This window comes from Tupaia chinensis, unplaced genomic scaffold (assembly GCF_000334495.1).
Source record: "Tupaia chinensis unplaced genomic scaffold, TupChi_1.0 Scaffold144952_1, whole genome shotgun sequence".
NCBI classification, from domain to species: domain Eukaryota; kingdom Metazoa; phylum Chordata; class Mammalia; order Scandentia; family Tupaiidae; genus Tupaia; species Tupaia belangeri.
The window spans coordinates 5,241,386-5,252,374 of NW_006204812.1; positions in this window are offsets into that span (position 1 = coordinate 5,241,386).

The following is a 10,989-nucleotide window of genomic DNA, read 5'->3' on the forward strand; positions in this document are numbered from 1 at the left end:
CAGTCACTGTGCTGCCGGGGGGGGTGTCTTTTCTTGCTTTCCTTTTCTCTCTCTCTCTGTGTCTCTCCCTGGCAAGCATATGCACTCTCTGGCAAAATTTTAAAAAGAAGAGAAAATTTCCATGATATAGAATTTTAAAAGAATATTCCTTCTTCGTGGTTCAAAAAAATAGATACACTTATAAAGATCCCAATGAATTTCATAGGGAGATGATTTTTTAGGATGATGGTTCCGAGCATGGCATTTCGTATATGAGCTTTGGAAACTGCCAAGTTTTAAGTCTGGCTCTGTGGGATCTTGTGGAAATTAATTAACTTCACTGTGCCTCATTTTTTCTCACCCTTCCTCTCTTCTTCTGTCTTCTCTTTTCACAAAAGTGCCAAAGTGCAGTAAGTCAGTGCTGGATAAGGTACTGGATGCGGTATTAGGTGGCCTGGGATTGACTATAATTCTAGTTTTGTCAATATCTCATGTATAAATATCTGTTCCTACAATTCTGCACATCATTTCTCTGCCTAGAAAGCTTTCACCACCACTTTGCCTCCCTGAATCCTATTCTTACCTCGGGTTACAAATATTACATCTCTAGGCAAGTCTTCTTTGACTCACTAAAGAAGGACACATCCCTTTTTCTCACAGAATTCCTCTCCATTTCATTCAATCGGTTGTTACTATTGACATGTCCATCTCCTACACCCAACTGTAATTTTTCTTTTTCGGACAGTTTTTTGCTATAGGGTGCATATGCTCACCAGAAAGTCAGAGAGAGACAGAGAGGGAAATTGAGAAATCACACCCCGGGGAGGTGGCATGTTGCAATCCCTTCTCCTCCATTCTCCTCTTGGGATCTTGGGCATGCAGGCACACGTGCCTGGTGTGAGTTTAAGCCACCATGTCTGGGACTTGAACCGTGGTCGACTATGTGGGAGTCTAGTGACATAGCCATTACGCTAACTGCTGGACCTCTCAACTGTAAATCCTACAAGAATAAGGCGGATCCTACTTCATCTTGTATCCCTTACACTAATTCAGATTCTAGTTTATAGTAGATGATAAATATTAGAGCAAATCTCTTGATAGCTCTCTGCCTAAATTACTTTGTAAATGTGAATAGTATGACACTCATCTTACAGGTTTTAGAGCAGCACATGAAATAAATCCTTTAAAGTTTTTAAAACAGTAACTAGAAAAAAGGAAGATGTCAACACATAGTAATGAATTTAGTAAATCTAAAAAATGTCGTTTTATTTATAATTACTAGAGGTAACATATGCAGGTATAATTTGCCATTTGTACATGAGCAATTTTTAATTTCAAAGATTGTTTATGGTCTCTCATTCAAACAAGGTTGTTGTTCAACTACAGTATGAATTGTCACCTAATTTTTCTTCAGCAGTGTTTCAGAGGAGACATCTGTCATTTGTGTTAAGAGAATAAGATAAAGATACAAGGGAGTAGAAGATGGTTTGCCATTGTGTAATTTAATTAATTTGTGTGTTTATTTGATTGCCGGGAGATGACTTGTATTCATTGACTAGGTTGACATGTAGTTGACCTATCCCTTGTGGGGGGCGGTGGTGATGGTGGACAGTACTTTTCAAACTTAGTTTACCACTGTGTCAAAATCTTTTTAAAACGTGGATGCACAGGAACAAATTCACGATATTTGAAGATGAGTAAGTTCTACTGTATGCAATTTCTTTTCCTTGTTTGTCCTCATCCTAGATAAGAGAATTTGATGCTTCTGCTTGGTCCAGGGGTACAGAATCCATAACACATGGAACAACTAAAACCTAACTCCCATTAATGATTTCATTGCCTCCACTCCACTTGTAATGTAAATCTTTCAGAGGTGCTGGAGGCCTTTCTATTCTTAGAAGAAAAGTCTTAAACTGGAGGGTGCGTCACCTTCCCAATCAGCACCCCTTTTAGCTCCTAATGTGGAACATATGGTGGTTGAAGAGGTTACAGTGTTACAGAAATGTCATTACAGAATTTCTCTATGTTAACATGTATCATCTGTCACATAATTGTTTGTTTTACAGCCCATACCTATAACGGGCTAAGTGGGGACTATTTATATCAGTTAACAATGAGTGCCTTTAATTAGTACTTCATGCAACTGGAACATGTTAAGGAAGCTGACACAAATCTGGCTGGGTTGAGAGATTCCATGTGAATTTCATTATGGAATTGCTAAGATACTACAGTTGCACAGGTACCAAGGTTTCTCAGGGAACTTCAGCTGCCATAAATGGTGTGCATGTCCAACACGTGTGAAAATGACAAGCTATCATATTGGCTCTTGCTCAGTTGACGGACATGTTGGACTTACCCACTTTTGTTCCCCAAACCCCATTTCTTGCGATAGCTCATTCCGAGGCTTGCACAGGCAGGCAGATAACACAGTACGGAGCCAGTGCAAATCTTGGGGAAGAATGCCGGAAAAAGAAACAATAAGCAAAGCTTTGTGGTAGAAGCGCTTAATGCTTTGGGAGAGGTTGGCAGTTGGATAAAATATTTTTGTTAACTGTGCAAATGGTTTTATTTTTCCCATTCTTATTTTTAGACACCTTTATTAATTCAAAGCCTCCTCGTCAACATCCTAGATGGAGTAAAGCAAAACTGGCTTTACTAGACAATGAGGATATGGTTACATGTCTAGACCTATACGAAAGCATCTCCAACTGAGTATAAAGGAGAGGGCGATGTCAGCAAAGCATCCTTTAATTCCTTTGAAAAGGAATCCCACCTATGACTACAATAAAGGCTAGCAGGCCTTACTGAACAAACTGAGCAGCTCCCTGCGATGTGCCCTCTCCCCCTTTCAGGGTTTTCTAAGGTATGCACAGTATATTCAATCCGTCATCTTGGTTTACATAATCAGACAACATTTTCACACGTTGATCTCAACTTCAGAAAGAATGCTAATTGTTTTGTCAAACTAAAACGGATTTTTAAACAATGGAGCTTTATGGGGTTTTTTTGTTGTTGGTGGTGGTGATTTATTCTTGGTGAAAAAGCAATCCATTTTTTTTTGACAGCGTGGTTTTATTTAGTTTATAATGTTAGTAACGGGCTTTATGATGTTTTCTGTTAAATCTTTAATGTATTGTTTGGTAAAAATTTATGAATGTTTCCTGGCAAATGCATCTTGCCATCAGAGGCTGCACATCCCACTGATGTGCCTTTGCTCGGTAAATATACCCAGATCACCAAGTATCTCCTTCCATCAGAGAAAACTCCAGAATTCAAACTACTGGAAAATTACTAGCAGGTTTCTGCCTCTTGTGGCCTATATTAACCCAAATACATTAGGGTAGTAGTGGCTAGTGACGTGTCACTGTTGCCTGACAGTGACTCCAGGAGGTGTTATCCATCACTATCTCTCACAGACGTCCTAGATAAACACCTGGTTCAAGTGTCCTTATGCTGTCTTTGGCCATGATTCTCTCTACAAATATTTTGCTATGGATTTTATCCATTCCTGAAGAAAGCCATCTGCTTCTATATACAGATAAATAACTGTGTCTCCGTGTGTAACTCTGTCTACATCAATACCACATCTACGATATCTACAACACCCAGATGCACATGGTCATGCCTGACCTCTGACTTTAGACTACACATTCATTGTAAGTCTTTCTAGTTCTCAGGATTCAAATAATATTTCCTACTGGCAACAGATAATTGAGTTTATTTTTTTATTACTTTTTATTTTGCTAGAGGGTGATTACACTCAATGGAGAGAGAGGGAGAGAGAGAGAAAGCAATCTTCCTCCCCCATGGGATATGGTCATGCCACAATCTGTTCTCCTCCATTTCTCCATCTCTTTGGAATTTGGGATGCACATGCACATGTGTCCAGCATATTTTCAAAGCCACTGAATCCAGGACCATGCCAACCATCGGGGATCCAGCTGTCTCAACCACAAGTATAGAGTCTGACCTCAGAACTTTTTTTTTTTTTTCCCCGAGAAGTTTTTGCTATAAGGGGCATGCGCTCGCCAGAAACACAGAGAGATAGAAAGCGAGAAATCACCCTGCAGGGGGGATGGCCACGCCACAATCCCTTCTCCTCCATTCCCCTCTCAGGATCTTGGGCATGCACGGACATTCGCCCGGCATGAGTTTAAGCCACTGGGTCTGGACTCGAACTACAGTCGACTACATGGGAGTTCAGTGACATAGCCATTATGCTAACTGCTGGTCCCTAGCCTGAGTTTTTAAATATATTCAGTAACTTTATTTTTTCTTAAAAAAAGTTCGTCTTAATTATCCTTGGTGTTGCATTTAAATGATGGTTATCATCTTTCAGCACTCTGCATTTATAAGTGATGTAATTCTGTATTTCTCTTTTTATTCAAGTAGTCTCCATAATACATTTTATACTATAGGTTTCATTTAAAATAAAATATAGCCTTAGTTCATTTTTTATAATATCTTTACCATTAATGCTTTTATAAAATGCTTTAATCTATTTCTGTCCTGGGTCATATTAAAAGTTTAAGTCTATGGGACCAGCAGATGGTGTGGCAGTTAAGGCATTGAACTCCCATAGGACTGAATGCAGTTTGATTTCAACACCTGCAAGCTTGAAAATCAGGCTGGCCACTTTTGCATGCATGCCCAAAACCCCAAGATGAGAAAAAGGGGTTGCAGTGTGGCCACCCTCCCGGTAGTGATGTCTCACATTCCCTCCACTCTCTCTGGCAAGTGCATGTGCCCTATGGCAAAAACAAAAACAAACAAAAACAAAAAGAATTTATGCTGGACTTGAAATTTCACTAAGGGGATGTATGGCATCTTGCTGCCTCCAAGTCAAAGTACATAGTATGGCACAGAACAAAATAAAAATAAATATTTAACATATTAAAATCTATCTAAGACCTGTATTGAGAATTTGTGAACTTTCAGATCCTTATATTCCTACTGCTCAGAAGGGCCCCCTCTGGGGTTCATGTATTCCCAATGGAGTCAAAATCTAGGGTTATAGTCTGAACAGAATGTTATCTGAATTTTATTGGATGTCTAAGGACATTAATGTTACAGTTTAACTGGCTGCCGGATACATACAAAACAATCCAGTGAAGAATAGGGGCACATCACACCACCTATGAGCTGGGAGCTCCTATTCCAGTGGAACAAAACCTTTATTGGACAAGTGGACTCTGTACGTTAAAATAGATGAAGACTCAGAGGGTCAGTAGGTGGTGTGGTGGTTAAGGTGCTGGACTCCCACATGGCTAACCACGGTTCAAGTCCTGGACCTGGAGGCTTACTTTCTCACTCCCCTCCCCACATGTCTCATTCTGGACAAATTAAATAATAATAAGTAAAGTTGAATTTACAAAAATTCAAAATTAAAAAAAAAATAGGGGAGGGCTGAAGAAAGGGAGTCCACCCAGGAAGCAGACCCAAAACTAATTCATTGTACTGAATGGCTAAAGGGAAATGAAAAAGAAGGTGAGAAGTATTGTGAGCAACACAGGCTAAGATTCAGCACCACTGCTACAGAGATACTGTCTTCAGACTAACTTGAGTCTGTTTAGATTAATCTAGTAGAATCTTTGCTATATGTTAACTCAGCTGAGTGAGAGTATTTGCCAAGATGCTTTGGTGGGAAACTGCAAACTAGAGGAACACGGTGCCATGAAAAAGCCCTCACATTCTCAACTCTTTGCTGAACTGGCCTTTTCTCCATGTGTTAAGTTTTAACCATCCAAAAAAAACCCTAGGCAAATGCCTATAAAAAAAAAGTCTGAAAAGAACTTAATATGACTATGATGACATAGAATAGCAAAGCATCTTCTATCTGATATTTTCTTGTATTAATAGACTACAAAGTTCTTTAATTCGTTAATCCACTAAGAGGTAGATAGTAAATAAATTTGTTTTATATCTAAATCACTAAGGAATTAGAATATGACTAATCCTTGGAGACAAGGGATCAGGCCTCAGAAGACAGCTTCATGGCTATTAAGAACTAGTGATTTCAGGGGAATAAGTGAAATGAAGATTTTCCACTGATAAGTCAGCCTCCAGCCCACAAACTTAAGTGGTAGGAAGACTTTCAAGCCTTCTGTCTCTGTCTCTGTCTCTGTATTTGTCTCTCTCTACCTCTGTCTCTGTCTTTGTCTCTCTCTACCTCTGTCTCTGTCTTCTCTTTTTTTGTTATTTTTCCTTTTTAAAATTTTTTAAGGTAAAGCAGTTTCTTGGTTTCCAGTCCCTCCTTTCCCTTTATCATGTTAATAATTCCCTCTCCCCCTGCCAAGGAAGGATAGGCAAGGGAGCAGGCCTCAGAAGACACCTTCATGGCTACTGAGAACTAGTGATTTCACACAGTGCGCAAGCTTGCTGCATGGTTTTCTAATGTTTGCTTTTTTTCTTAAAAAAATATTTTTTATTTTTTTCTTTCTCTTTTTCTCTGTTTCTTGGTTGATTTTGTTGCTGCTGTTTCTGTTTCCTTTTCTGCATGTTCCTGGATACTCAGATTGAACTTCAACTGTGGGAAGAAACATACTTTGTTTTTTTTGGAGAGATTTTCGCTGTAGGATGAGTGCGCTCGCCAGACAGACAGACAGAGACATAGAGACAGAAAGCAAGAAATAACCCCCAGAGGGGATGGTCACACCGCAATCCCTTCTCCTCCATTCTACTCTCAGGATCTTGGGCACACACGCACACGTGCCTGGTGTGAGTTTTAAGCCACTGGGTCCAGGACGTGAATGAGGAAGTCCTTTCATGACTTGAAAGAAGAAATGAATACCTTAAACAAGAACCAGATGGAACTTCTAGGGTTGAAGAATGTGATACAGAAAATCAAAACCTCCCTTGAAAGTATTAAAAGTAGGTTAGATCAGGCAGAAGATCGAATCCCTAACATAGAAGACAAAACATCTGACCTAGAAAAAAGCATCAAGAAGATTGGAAAATAACCATGAAAAATGAGGATAATATATGAGGAATACTGGATACCATCAAGTGCCCCAACGTCTGGATAATTGGTATCCCAGAAGAGGAAGGAAATAATAAGGGCCTAGATAATTTATTCCATGAAATCCTGGTAGAAAACATTCCAAACCTAGAAAGGCATTCAAATATCCAGACCCAAGAAATACAAAGGACCCAAAATATAATCAACCCAAGATCTTCCCCAAGGCACAGTATAGCCAGATTGGCCAAAACCACAGACAAAGACAAGAAACTAAAATTGGCAAGAGAGAAACGTTAAGAAATTTACAAAGTTTATTCCATCAGGCTAACATCAGCCCTCTCATCAGAAATAATTCAGGCACGGAAAGAATGAGGAAATACACTAGAAATGTTAAATAAATAACAATTTCAACCAATGTTACTGTACCCAGTAAGATTATCCTTCATATAGGAAGAGAAGACAAGAACATTCTCAGATAAACAAAACCTGAAAGAATTTACTAGTACCAGAGCAGATCTCTAAGAAGTTCTCAAGGGAGTGCTATGTCAGGAAAATTAAATGCAGACACACAGAAATAAGAGTTCAAAAACTAAGAAAATGGCCAACTCAATCATAGGAACAAGTCTGGAGTTGAATATTATATCCCAGAGTTCAATCGGGAAGATCAAACCACAACAGAAGAAAGATTAAGTACATGAGACTGAACTGATGAAACAGCATTCTGTGAGTTGACTAAAATATTGCTGCTTTTCTTCTAAAAACCACAACAGAAGATAGATTAAGTACATGAGACTGAACTGGTGAAATAGGGTTCTGTGACTTTTGACTGAAATATTGCTGCTTTTCTTCTAGGCTTTGTTGTCCGGTTTTAAGAGATTTTGTCCTGTCCTGAGGTGTCAATAAGTTCATGTACCTACTATTTGAACAAATACTAACCTGCTTCCAGGCTTTAAGTTTTAAGCAAATTTCTTTACCAATTCAAAACTGCTTTTCTTGAAATTACCAGCTGAATTTGCTATTGAAAGTAGTTAGATTATTTAAGAAATTATGTGATCAGTAAAATGTGGAAAAGGAATGGAAATAAATTAATAAATAAAATTTTAAAAGAAGAATATGAGTAATCCTTTCAAAGTCTCTTCTCCCATTTAAAAAAAGTTGGGGGCTGGCAGGTGATGTGGTGGTTAAAGTACTGGACTCCCACATCGCAGACCATGGTTCAAGTCCTGGACCTGGTGGCTTGCTTTCTCTCTCTGTCTTCCTCTGATCAAATTTAAATAAATAAATCATTAAAAAAAAATTGGACTGGGAAGACTACCATGAAGCCAAATCCTCCCAAGTTGTCGGGTTTGCCTACACATCAACTGGATCAAATTAGAAGACAATGTAGTAAATTCCAGTAAAATCTTTTGCTAGAATTAGTCACTAGAAATACAGTAGCCTATAAATTAAATAGTCCTAAGGTAGCAGAAAGCTATGAAAACTAATGTATTGTATAAGGTTTTATGATTAAATCTAACTGTGCAGATTCAATTAGAATTGCAAATGTAGAAGTGGATACACTGGCAGACAGACATGCCAGTCTCAGCATACAAAACAGTCTCAAAATTTGGTAGTACTCCATGAAAAGATACTGATGATGTCTCTGATGACATACCCCAGAAGTATAGTTATTGGAAGGTAGACAGGGGCTAGAACAGACTGGAAAATGATGGGGATGTGAAAGATTAGATGATTCTCTGTATAGCTAAAGGAGGGCATAAGCTATTCAATTCTGAAATATCAGGTGTATCAATATCACTAAGGCTGTGTCTTGCTAAGTAACTGTTTACATGTTGACTTAAAATAGGAGAGCTTACCACAGTGTCTGACACACTGCTGGAATAATTTATATATGCTAACATAATCAGAAACTACAAATTTTAAAAAACATTATTTTAAAAAAGATATTTTCTTTTGCATATGAATGGGCCCAAATACTTTTATTGAGCAGTGATGGAATGTTCATTTAGGCCATTTTTAAGCAACCATTAAATAAATAACTAAAAATTAATACATCTCTGAAGCTAATGTCAGAACTGAATTCATGAAACCCATAGTACCAAGTGGAACCAGCATAAAACTGAAGATTGAGAAGCTAGAGGGGCAAGTATTCAGGGTCAACAAAAAGCTTTCTGGAAGATGTGCCCATTTTGGGGCTGGTAAAGCTAAGGACCAGTTGGGTTGTCAAAAAATTGGTTTACTTTTTTGACGTTCAAGTATTCCCAAAGAAGTTAAATAGGATAGGATCATCATTAAAAAGTTAGGTTTTTTGGACAGCAGGTGTCATGGCGGTTAAGGCACTAGATCCCACATAGTTGTCTGTGTGATTTGAGTTCTGGACCCAGCAGCCTGAAAAATCACACCAGCCATATGTGTCTGCATTCTTAAAATCAGAACAGGAGACTGGAGGAGAAATAACTGTGGTATGGCCATCCCCCAGACAGTGATTTCTCACTCTCTCTCTTTCTCTGTGACTTCTTTTTACTTTTTAAGAGAGACTTTTGCTATAGAATGCATGTGCTCACTGGAAAGACAGTGAGAGAGAGAGAGACACAAACAAAAAAACCATCCCCCCCAGGGGGCGTGGCCATGTTGCAATCCCTTCTCCTCCATTCTCCTCTTGGGATCTTGACAAGGGGTACCAGTCAACTCAGTAGAAAAAGGAAAACCTTTTTAGCAAATGATGCTGGAAAAATTGGATATCCACCTGCACAAAGATGAATCTGAACCCCTATTTGTTACCATTAACAAAAATCAACTTAAAGTGGATCAAAGATCTAAACTTAAGACCACAAATTATAAAACTACTGGTGGAAAACACTGGGGAAACTCTGGGAGACATTGGGGTAGACAGACTGCACAGCAAAGGACACAGTAATTAGTGTGAATTGACAACTCTCGGAATGACCCTTTGTCAAAAATCAGTTAGCTGTATGTTTTGGGGTTTGTTTCTGGGGTCTCTGTTTCTTTGGTCCTTATGTCTGTTTTTGTGCCAATATCATGCTGTTTTGATTACCACAACTTTGTTATATATTTTGGAGTTGGGCAGTGAGATGCCACTCACTCCACTCTTTTTGTGTAGGATTTCTTTGGCAATATACAAGGTCTTTTATGATTCCAGACAATTCTATGATTGTGTTTTCTGGATCTATAAATAATGTCTCTTGTAATTTTATAGGGATTGCATTAAATATGTAGATTAATTTGGATAGGACTGCCATTTTGATTATATTAATTCTCCCAGTCCAGGAACATGGAATGTTCTTCCACTTTTTTGTGTCATTTTGTATTATTTTTTCATATTTTCATAGTTTACCTTATAGAGGTCTTTGACTTTCTTGGTTAATTTTATTCCTAGGTATCTTATATATTTTTTTGGCTATGGTAAATGGGATTACTTTCTTCAGTTCTGTCTCTATCTACTTGTTGTTTATATATAGAAATGCTATAGATTTTGTAAGTTAATTTTTTATCCTGCCACTTTGCTGTATGCATTTGTGACTTTGAGAAGCTTTTTCATGGATACTATTGGGTCTTCTATGTATACAATCATGTCACCTGCAAACAGATCATTTCAACTCTTCTTTCCCTGTTGGAATGTCTTTTATTTCATTCTCTTGTCTGATCACATTGGCTAGGACTTCCAGTACTACATTAAATAGGAGTGGAATGGGCAGCCTTGTTTCGTACCAGTTTTTAATGGAAAAACTTTTAGCTTTTCCCCAGTCAGTATAATGTTAGCTATAGGTTTTTCATAGATGGATTTTATTATGCTGAGAAACAATGCTTATATGCCAATTTTACTGAGAGTCATAATTATGAAGGAATATTGTATTTTCTCAAATGCTTTTTCTGCATTGGTTGAAATAATCATATGTTTTTTATCTTTTTTTCTGTTAGTATGGTGTATTACATTTTATGTTTTTGTGTATGTTGAACCACCCTTGCATCCCTGGAATAAAGCCTACCTGGTTGTGATGAATAATCTTTTTTATATGCTATTGAATATGTTT